The 9,731-nt window shown below is 37.2% G+C and overlaps 1 long non-coding RNA gene across 1 annotated transcript; it reads left to right on the top strand.

Annotated features, from left to right (window-relative positions):
• The first annotated feature begins 8,694 nt into the window (after positions 1-8,694).
• On the top strand, positions 8,695-9,386 carry LOC134795011 (uncharacterized). Its single transcript, XR_010144757.1, has 2 exons — positions 8,695-8,771; positions 9,194-9,386. It is a non-coding gene; the product is annotated as an uncharacterized LOC134795011 (long non-coding RNA).
• Positions 9,387-9,731: the final 345 nt, after the last annotated feature.

The raw sequence follows: 9,731 nt of genomic DNA on the forward strand, positions 1-9,731 counted from the left end.
TGGATAACGGTCCAAAAATTACACTGTATAATCAATCACGTACTAATATAATTTTTAGGGTTCCGTACCCAAAGGGTAAAACGGGACCCTATTACTAAGACTTCGCTGTCCGTCCGTCCGTCCGTCTGTCTGTCACCAGGCTGTATCTCACGAACCGTGATAGCTAGACAGTTGAAATTTTCACAGATGATGTATTTCTGTTGCCGCTATAACAACAAATACTAAAAACAGAATAAAATAAAGATTTAAATGGGGCTCCCATACAACAAACGTGATTTTTGACCAAAGTTAAGCAACGTCGGCAGTGGTCAGTACTTGGATGGGTGACTGTTTTTTTTTGCTTTCTTTTTTTTTTTTTTTTTTTGCATTATGGTACGGAACCCTTCGTGCGCGAGTCCGACTCGCACTTGCCCGGTTTTTTAATGTTTTTGCCCAATAAGTTACACTATATTGGCATACTAACACGAAATACCTAAGATACAAGTATTAAGTTACTTAGTTTAGGTATTGATGTAAAATATGTTCGAGCCAGATACAATTATTAAAACCATATTTGCATATTTACATTAGTTAAGTACCTACTATTTAAGTGTGTTATATTATGATTGTTATAATTTTGGATATTTTGAAATGAAATAAATATTATTCTTATTCTTATTTAATCCAAATATTAACTCCACAAGTCCACACCATTCCGAACCATAGATTAGTAGATGAACATTTCAAACAAATAGCGCGAGGAAAAGCAAGAGTTAAAATTTCATCGAGATGTGTTTCACGAAAAAATATTAAACATTTAGACTTACCCCTTCTTTGCAAACAAGAAATAGAGATTTCGTTTCGGATGAGATTGTTCAGCGATAATTATCTTTAGTATAATTATATTAAATAATCATTTTTGTTGTGTCATTCCAGCCAGTGGTGTCATTTGTTAAACAGACAGAAACGAAAAAAAAGGACCGGTATGTTTCTATGTTTTATTTATATTTTTCATTTGTTTTGTGGTTTATTTATTTTCTATCACTTCTTAGTCTTACACAGGTTAGAGATAGCATGGAAGAGACAAGATGATGATTGCTTGAGCTTTGCCATCGAATCGCTGAGTGTCTCTCTATCGCTCTTACATATTAGTGAGACAGGACAAGTTACGTCTTGTTGGCTACGAAGCGTTGGCGAATGGTATGTTGCCTACGGGACCAGGGAACAGAACAAAACGAAAAAAAAGAACCGGTATGTTTTATTTATCTTTCTTTTTTTTGTGGTTTATTTATTTTCTATCACTTCTTACACAGGTCGTAATGGCGGATGAACATATACGACAACATACAAGTGACATGAGGAAGAGTCAATTGCAAGCCCAGGCAAAGCAAGAGTTAAAATTTCATCGAGATGTGTTTCACGAAAAAATATTACACATTTAGACGTACCCCTTCTTTGCAACCAAGAAATAGAGATTTCGTTTCGGAATCTACGGTAAAGCTGCCACCACAAATCCAATGTTCCAGATTTGAAATTAGAATCTCAGCGTAACTTGTTAGTAAAGTTGTTAATACAACCCAACCTGTATTCGAAGAAAACCCAAATGCAGTGATAGCAAATAAAGATGCAATGGTCTTTAGAAATACAAGAAATTTTCAACAAAGAGTCGGCAGCTTTATATTATACACCGTACGTGTCTGCGTTGGTCCAAAAGACAGCCCGCAACGCATCTGGAAAACTTCTACGATATGTATATAATAAACGCCAACAACTGCGAAGTCGCGGGATAATAGAAAGAACCCGTTCCCGATCTTCAACAAGAACTATTATATCGGTCAGTGTATGCATCACTTAATCTTAGAATATGAGCTCTATGATACACTGAAGACAACACTGAAGTAGTTGTCTACGCCTGTCTAATGGGTGATACTTTCTCTTTCCGGAAACCTCGTCACGATAGCAGCTATCCAAGTTAGCTCCGCTCCTAGACTTCTATGTTAAGCCTTTTGCTTTATGTATTTGCGAATATAAGTTTACTGATACTGAGTTAATTGCTGTTTCCTTCGTGTGCATCACGGAAGTCATCCCCTAGTCTGCGGGGTCCCACGGGAAATCTGCGTACACCCCACGATATAATAGGTTACGGGGAGGGGGACTAGACCACGCTTCGAACTGAAGCAATTAAGCAAGTAAGAAAGAACATTCATTAAATCAATTTACTGAAATTACTCAAAAAGGGAGCATGGACGACCAACCCGTCGCAGCGCCTGTTGGAGCCATGTCGGCCGGTTCGGGCCACGTGGCTATTGAAAAACTGAATGGTGCGAAGAATTTCTACTCTTGGAAGTTTGCTATGAAATGTCATTAATGATGCTTTCATATTTTGTTCAGTTCTGTGTAGTCAACTGTGACACGCACACTAATAGTGTTATTTTTGTCACTACATTCGGATTACCATGCAGAGGGGGTCCTACAAGAGATACTTGTCAAACATAAAATAAGGACATTCCTCACTGTTCCATGTAAACAACCCATATAACCATTCCAGTCGCAGAATCACAAAGTGGTAACTAAATGTCAGATGTGTCGTAACAGAGTCCACACAATGTGTCTAGAATTGTTTCGAAACAAAGTGTCGTCGCCGTGTCTACACTTTTCCGTAACAAGGTGTCGACACATTTGTGTGCACTTTGCGTGCGGTTTGCGACTAAATCTGACAGCAAATTTGTGACAACAAATGTCAATATAAAATACCTCTTGAAAACCAAGGTTTGTCAAACTACTATTAGTGTCTCGTATGCTCGTAATTCTAGTAAGTCATCATGGGCAATGCAAATGATAATAATCGACCGAAACCATATAAACACCCAACACCCGTCAACCTTTTACAGAAAAGTTTTTAAAGAAATGCAATAAGCTACTTAGGTCAGGCAACGAATGCTCCAAAAGTTGTAGAGGGAAATGCTCGGAACACAATTTTTGACTCCGTAACTCGGTTTGACAAGTTAGGAGGTGAACATATCAAAAGTCCCCGGCCGTAGCCCTTGAGCGGGGGGGAGAGAGGGGGCTTTGAAGGTCCCATTTTCCGGTTTTTCGATTATATCTCGGAAACTATGCATCTCACCGACATGGCCACTTATACAAAATGAAAGTTAATTTAATTTGTTACAAGTTTATTCAGTCAATTTTTTCGATATGTTGAATAGTTTTTGAGATATCCGCTCTTGAAAGTTTATTTAGGGCTCTCAATTTTATCTTGATATATCTATATCAGTGAAGGTGCTAGGCCGTGTTTGGTATCGTTTTCGTATAAATCTGGGGTGCTGAATCCATTTAAGGTATCACATTGACACCATTCCACAAAATAAAAATAAATCTTTTTAGGGTTCCGTACCTCAAAAGGAAAAAACGGAACCCTTATAGGATCACTCGTGCGTCTGTATGTATGTCCGTCTGAATACACAAAATAGTTCTTTACCTATAGATGACAGGAAAACCTATTAGAAATGTGCAGTCAAGCGCGAGTCGGACTTAATGTACGGAACCCTTAATACGCGAGTCCGACTCGCACTTGGCCGGTTTTTTTGAAACTCCTCTTGACGCTTAACCGCTGAACCGATTTCGTTGAAATTTGGTATAGAAATAGTTTGCGTCCCGGAACAGGACATAGGATAGATCTTATAACCAAAATCATCTTTTGAAGGTGTGAAAAGTGGCGTGGAAATTTGTACGGGAAATCAATAACCGCTGAACCGATTTATATGAAATTTGGGATGGTCTACATCTTTGATTTAGTTAAAAATGATAAAAAAACATGACTTCAAACCTAAACTTAAACAGTATTAACTTCAAGAAGTCAATTCTGAATTCCCCCCTACACCTCATTTCACACCTTTAAAGGGTGATTTTTGAGATAACTTATTATGTCCTGTCTCAGGACTCAAAATATATCTGTACCAAATTTAAATTAAAACTGTTCAGCAGTTTAAGCGTGAAGAGGAGTTTAAAAGAAAGTATTTTAATAAGTTTATATGTGTTTACTTCGGAATGGTGTCAATGTGATACCTTAACTAAATTTGGTACTGCGAATTTATACGAAAACGATACCAAACATGGCCTCGTAGCTTTACTGTTGTAGAAGTCAAAATAAAATTGAGAGCCCTAAATTCTTATTACTTGGCCAAACTTGTGTAGAAGGAAAAGGTAAAATAAAAGTCTTCGGCAGGAATATAAGACACAAATATATATATTTTTTGCGTTACTATTTCAATCATCAAATATAAACATACCTTGATTATATTATTCTAGTGAGATCCTCATAGATAAACAAAAACATTTACTTAAAAAATTACAAGGTCGAAATGTCACGGAACTTGTGAGAGTAATACGTGAAAAATAAAAACTTTTATGACAAAAAAATCTGGACACAATTTAAGAATCACCCAATTGCGTCAAGGAATCATCTGTATTTTTGCTTGTTTCATTACCTCCTCGCTTCTTTTTTGTCCTTTGTATTCTGTAGCAATTTGTTAAATCTGAAAATAAAGATAACTTGCGTCGTCACGGATGCTGATTTATAGGTTTTAGGGAGTGCAGAATTCGAAAACGATGATCATTTTATAATCCAAGATGGCGGCTACGTATTTTGTCATAAAAGTCGTCATGAATATCGTTTTATAGGTTTTAGGAAGTGCCGATTTCGAAAATGATGACCAGTTTGGAATCCAAGATAACTGCCGTGCACTTTGTCATAAAAGTCGTCATGGATATCGTTTTATAGGTATAAGGGAGTGCAGAATTCGAAAATGATGACCATTTTGGATTCCAAGATGTCTGCCGTGCACTTTGTCATATGACCCGTCATGGATGTTGATTTAAAGGTGTTAGGAAGAGTAGAATTCGAAAATGATGACCATGACCAACGTGCACGGCAGACATCTTAGATTCTAAAACGGTCATAATTTTCGAATTCTCCACTCCCTAATACCTATAAATCGAGATCCATGACGACTTTTATGACAAAGTGTACGGTAGACATCTTGGTTTCCAAAATGGTCATCATTTTCGAATTCTGCACACCCTAAAACCTATACATATAGTAGTTCGCCCCGAACTGTGAACTCGCGGTTCGCCAAACAGATCAATTGAATGCAGCACCTCTAGCACATCTTGCATCCGCGACTTAGACCGCGACTCGAGTCGACATTCCCGCGGCTGTCAAATCTGTCGATTTCCGTAGCACAACTTGTACCCGCGACTGCAACAGCCGCGTAGAGAACTCGAAAGTCGCGGCGCGACTCATCAGTGTTCCCCGATGGAATCAAAGTCTAAACATAAATGCTATTTACATGTGACAACACTGAATCGGAAACAGGGTTGCGCTATTTCATTCGTTCTTTGGTGGTAAAAAATCTAGTTTATTGTCGATGGTTAAGTTTACATGTGACAACACTGAATCGGAAACAGGGTTGCGCTATTTCATTCGTTCTTTGGTGGTAAAAAATCTAGTTTATTGTCGATGGTTAAGTTTTTCCTGTCAAAGTCAAGGAACTTTCAAATTTTGTCAACATTTAATTACGAGAAAAAATATGAAAAAATGTAAGTAATAGAGCCTTATATACTAAATTTTGATAATATTCCTTAAAATATATAATATATAGTTTATTAATTTCTGTTTAATAAACCTTTTAAATAAAATATTTTTGTAAATAACTATAATTAATGGAATTGCTATTATTGGTTTGGTTCTCATATTCCTGTTGTAAATTGTGTTTTTTTTTTCAGAATAAGTCCAGCATTATCCTAGACACGATTGATATCCCAGCACCCAAAGGAAAACAGTGTTGGCCGAACGTTAATGCAATTGACCATTAAAAATTAACCATTGAAAAGGTTAATTGCCATTAACCATTAACCATTGAAGGGAAATTAATTATCAATTGCATTGATCATCAATTTGCATTAATATTAATTTATTTCGAACCACTAACAATTAAAAATAATTAATGGTTATTGCTTTACAAACCATTAAAAATTAAATCAATTTTGAATGAAAATTAAAAATATGATTGATAATTAACAATTAACAAGAATAAACATCGTAATTTTTGTCTCTGTATTTTTATGCAGGGTTCCCATATGTTCCCCGCGAAGACAAATGGGAATTCACCCATTATTGGTAATAATGGGTGCTTATTGGTGTATTCCCATTTGTCCCCGATTCGCGTGACCTACGACATGCATGAAGCTATGACAAATGGGAATGTTTTATGTGAATGAATATGAACGGCGGGGAACAAAAGGGGTACACCCGATATTAGTGTTCCCATTTGTCTCCGCTCCAATGAGATGGGGAAAAATGGAAATATTTCTGTGCAGCTTCTTTTCCCATGTTCCTATACACTCATTTTCATTATAGGTGTATTCCTATTTGTCCCTGCCATATGTGAGTTGGAGACAAATGGGAAACGGGGACAAATGGGATTTATATGCAGAGCCTATTCCATCTGTTCCAGGTGGGAACAAATGAGAAAACATCGGAAAATGAAGTGTTCCCATTTGTCCCCACCTTATTGGTGTGGAGACAAATGGGAAACGGGGAAAAATGGGATTTTATGCAAAGCCTATTCCATCTGTTCCAGGTGGGAACAAATGGGAAAACATCAGAAAATGATGTGTTCCTATTTGTTCCCACCTTATTGGTGTGGAGACAAATGGGAAACGGGGTAAATGGGATTTATATGCAGCGTCTATTCCATCTGTTCCAGGTGGGAAAAAATGGGAAAACATGGGAAAATGATGTGTTCACATTTGTCTCCACACCAATAAGGTGGGGTTAAATGGGAATGTTTTATATGAATGAATATGAACGGCTGGGAACAAAAGGGATACACCCGATATTAGTGTTCCCATTTGGCTCCGCTCCAATGAGATGGGGAAAAATGAAAATATTTCTATGCAGCGTCTTTTCCCATATGTTTACACTCATTATAGGTGTATTCTTATTTGACCCTGCCATATGTAAGTTGGAGACAAATGGGAAACGGGGAATTGGGATTTATATGCAGTGCCTATTCCATCTGTTCCAGTTGGGAACAAATGGGAAAACATCAGAAAATGATGTGTTCCCATTTGTCCCCACCTTATTGGTGTAGAGACAAATGGGAAACGGGGACAAATGGGATTTATATGCAGCGTCTATTCCATCTGTTCCAGGTGGGAACAAATGGGAAAACATCGGAAAATGATGTGTTCCCATTTGTCTCCACACCAATAAGGTGGGGACAAGCGGGAAATATTTATATGCAGTCTTTTCCTATATGTTCCCCGAGGGGACAAATGGGAATACACTCATTATTGGTTATAATGGGTGCATTATTGGCGTATTCCCACTTATCCCCTATCCACGTGTCCTACGCCATACATGAGAGAAGGGACAAATGGGAACACATCATTTTCCCATTTTTTCCCACCTGGAACAGATGGAATAGACGCTGCATATAAATCCCATTTGTCCCCGTTTCCCATTTGTCTCCACACTAATAAGGTGGGGACAAATGGGAACACTTCATTTTGCGATGTTTTCTCATTTGTTCCCACCTGGAACAGATGGAATAGGCTCTGCATATAAATCCCATTTGTCCCCGTTTCCCATTTATCTCCAACTCACATATGGCAGGGACAAATAGGAATACACCTATAATGAGTGTATAGAAACATATGGGAAAAGAAGCTGCACAGAAATATTTCCATTTTTCCCCATCTCATTGGAGCGGAGACAAATGGGAACACTAATATCAGGTGTATCCCTTTTGTTCCCCGCCGTTCATATTCATTCATATAAAACATTCCCATTTGTCCCAGCTTCATGCATGGCGTAGGTCACGCGAATCGGGAACAAATGGGAAAACATCGGAAAATGATGTATTCCCATTTGTCCCTTCTCATGTATGGCGTAGGACACATGCATAGGGGACAAGTGAGAATACACCAATAATGCACCCATTATAACCAATAATGGGTGTATTCCCATTTGTCCCCGCGGGGAACATGTAGGAAAAGACTGCAAATAAATAATTCCCATTTGTCCCCACCTTATTGGTGTGGAGACAAATGGGAACACATCATTTTCCGATGTTTTCCCATTTGTTCCCACCTAGAACAGATGGAATAGACGCTGCATATTAATCCTATTTGTTCCCGTTTACCATTTGTCTCCACACCAATAAGGGGGGGACAAATGGGAACACATAATTTTCTGATGTTTTCCCATTTGTTCCCACCTGGAACAGATGGAATAGGTTCTGCATATAAATCCCATTTGTCCCCGTTTCCCATTTGTCTCCAACTCACATATGGCAGCGACAAATAGGAATAATATATAATGAGTGTATAGAAACATATAGTGTAGAGTCTCATGTTAAAATATGTATCACGATCTGATAATTCACTGAAGCTTGTATTAATGGTTATTTTTATTTATAATTTTAATAGTTCCAAGCAAAAGTAACATTAATTATTACTTTATGAAATAAATTATTTAATTCCATTAAACGTTAATGCAGATTGACAATCAATGTAATTAAACGTCTCAAACTTCAATTCTAACTAATTTTAATTATATTGATGCGTAATGCAATTGATTAATTGCGGAATTAATGGTTAATGCAATTGATTAATTGTTAATTAGAATTAACCATTACGGCCAACACTGAAGGAAAATATTGTTAACAGGAATGTGCCAACGGGACCCGAAGTGGAGAGTCAGGAAAAGAAACACACTAGGCAAGCTTGTAGGTTTCAAACGCGGAGCTGTCCGTTTCTAAAGTCACTAAGATGTGAGACGCGCTTTAGCTTTAAGAACACCACCGAGGAAGTGAACTATTATAATAACCATAATGGTTATGGCGTACCTATCTATAGTTCATTCGTTTTTAGCATTAGAAATAAGGTAAACAATCTTGATGTGTCTTTTAATTGAAAAACACATTTTAAAAATAAGTTACAGCAAATATGTAACAATTATGAATCTAATACGATCATTTATATTTTTCTGCTTTCATAAGCAAATATTGTGCCAATAATGGATGACATGTGTGTGTACTGTGTAACTGTTTATGATTTGACAAATTGATATGAAAAGCTTATTTCATAGTCCTCGATGAAGTCACGACCATATTTTATTTTTTTGTTTACAAACCAATTTTCTTTCCAGGGTGATATTTAATTGTCCTACGCCGCATGTCGAATAAAAAGGAAGAGAGAAAATACTTTTCAAGGGTAATAAAGAAGATTCTTACAATTTCTCTATTGTGGTTCTAGATGTTAATAATATATTAGGTTTAATAATAAGAAGTCGAATATTGCAAGAATATATAAGGCAAAGCAATATACTATTAATTTAAATATTGCTTTTTTTTTTCACTCCTGAATTTTTTACCTGAAATTAAACAAACATAAAGTAGGTAGGTACCTACAACTCCTAGAAGCCATGATTAGCTCCCCAATGCCCACTTCATACCTAATGCTGACAGCAACGTATCATAGCATGATCGTATCAGGCCCTGTCAAACATGAAGTGAAACATCTAGAACGCGGGTATGATCTAGAGGAGTTTCAATATGGTAGACCATATGATAACCGTACCTATGCTACGCAGACTATGACATGAGCGTAACGACTCCTTCAAAATATTGTTGGTCGGGTCGGTCCAGTCACGTCACGGTATGGTGTTGGCAGGGGACGGAATGGTT

This window comes from Cydia splendana, chromosome 11 (assembly GCF_910591565.1).
Source record: "Cydia splendana chromosome 11, ilCydSple1.2, whole genome shotgun sequence".
Lineage (NCBI taxonomy): Eukaryota > Metazoa > Arthropoda > Insecta > Lepidoptera > Tortricidae > Cydia > Cydia splendana.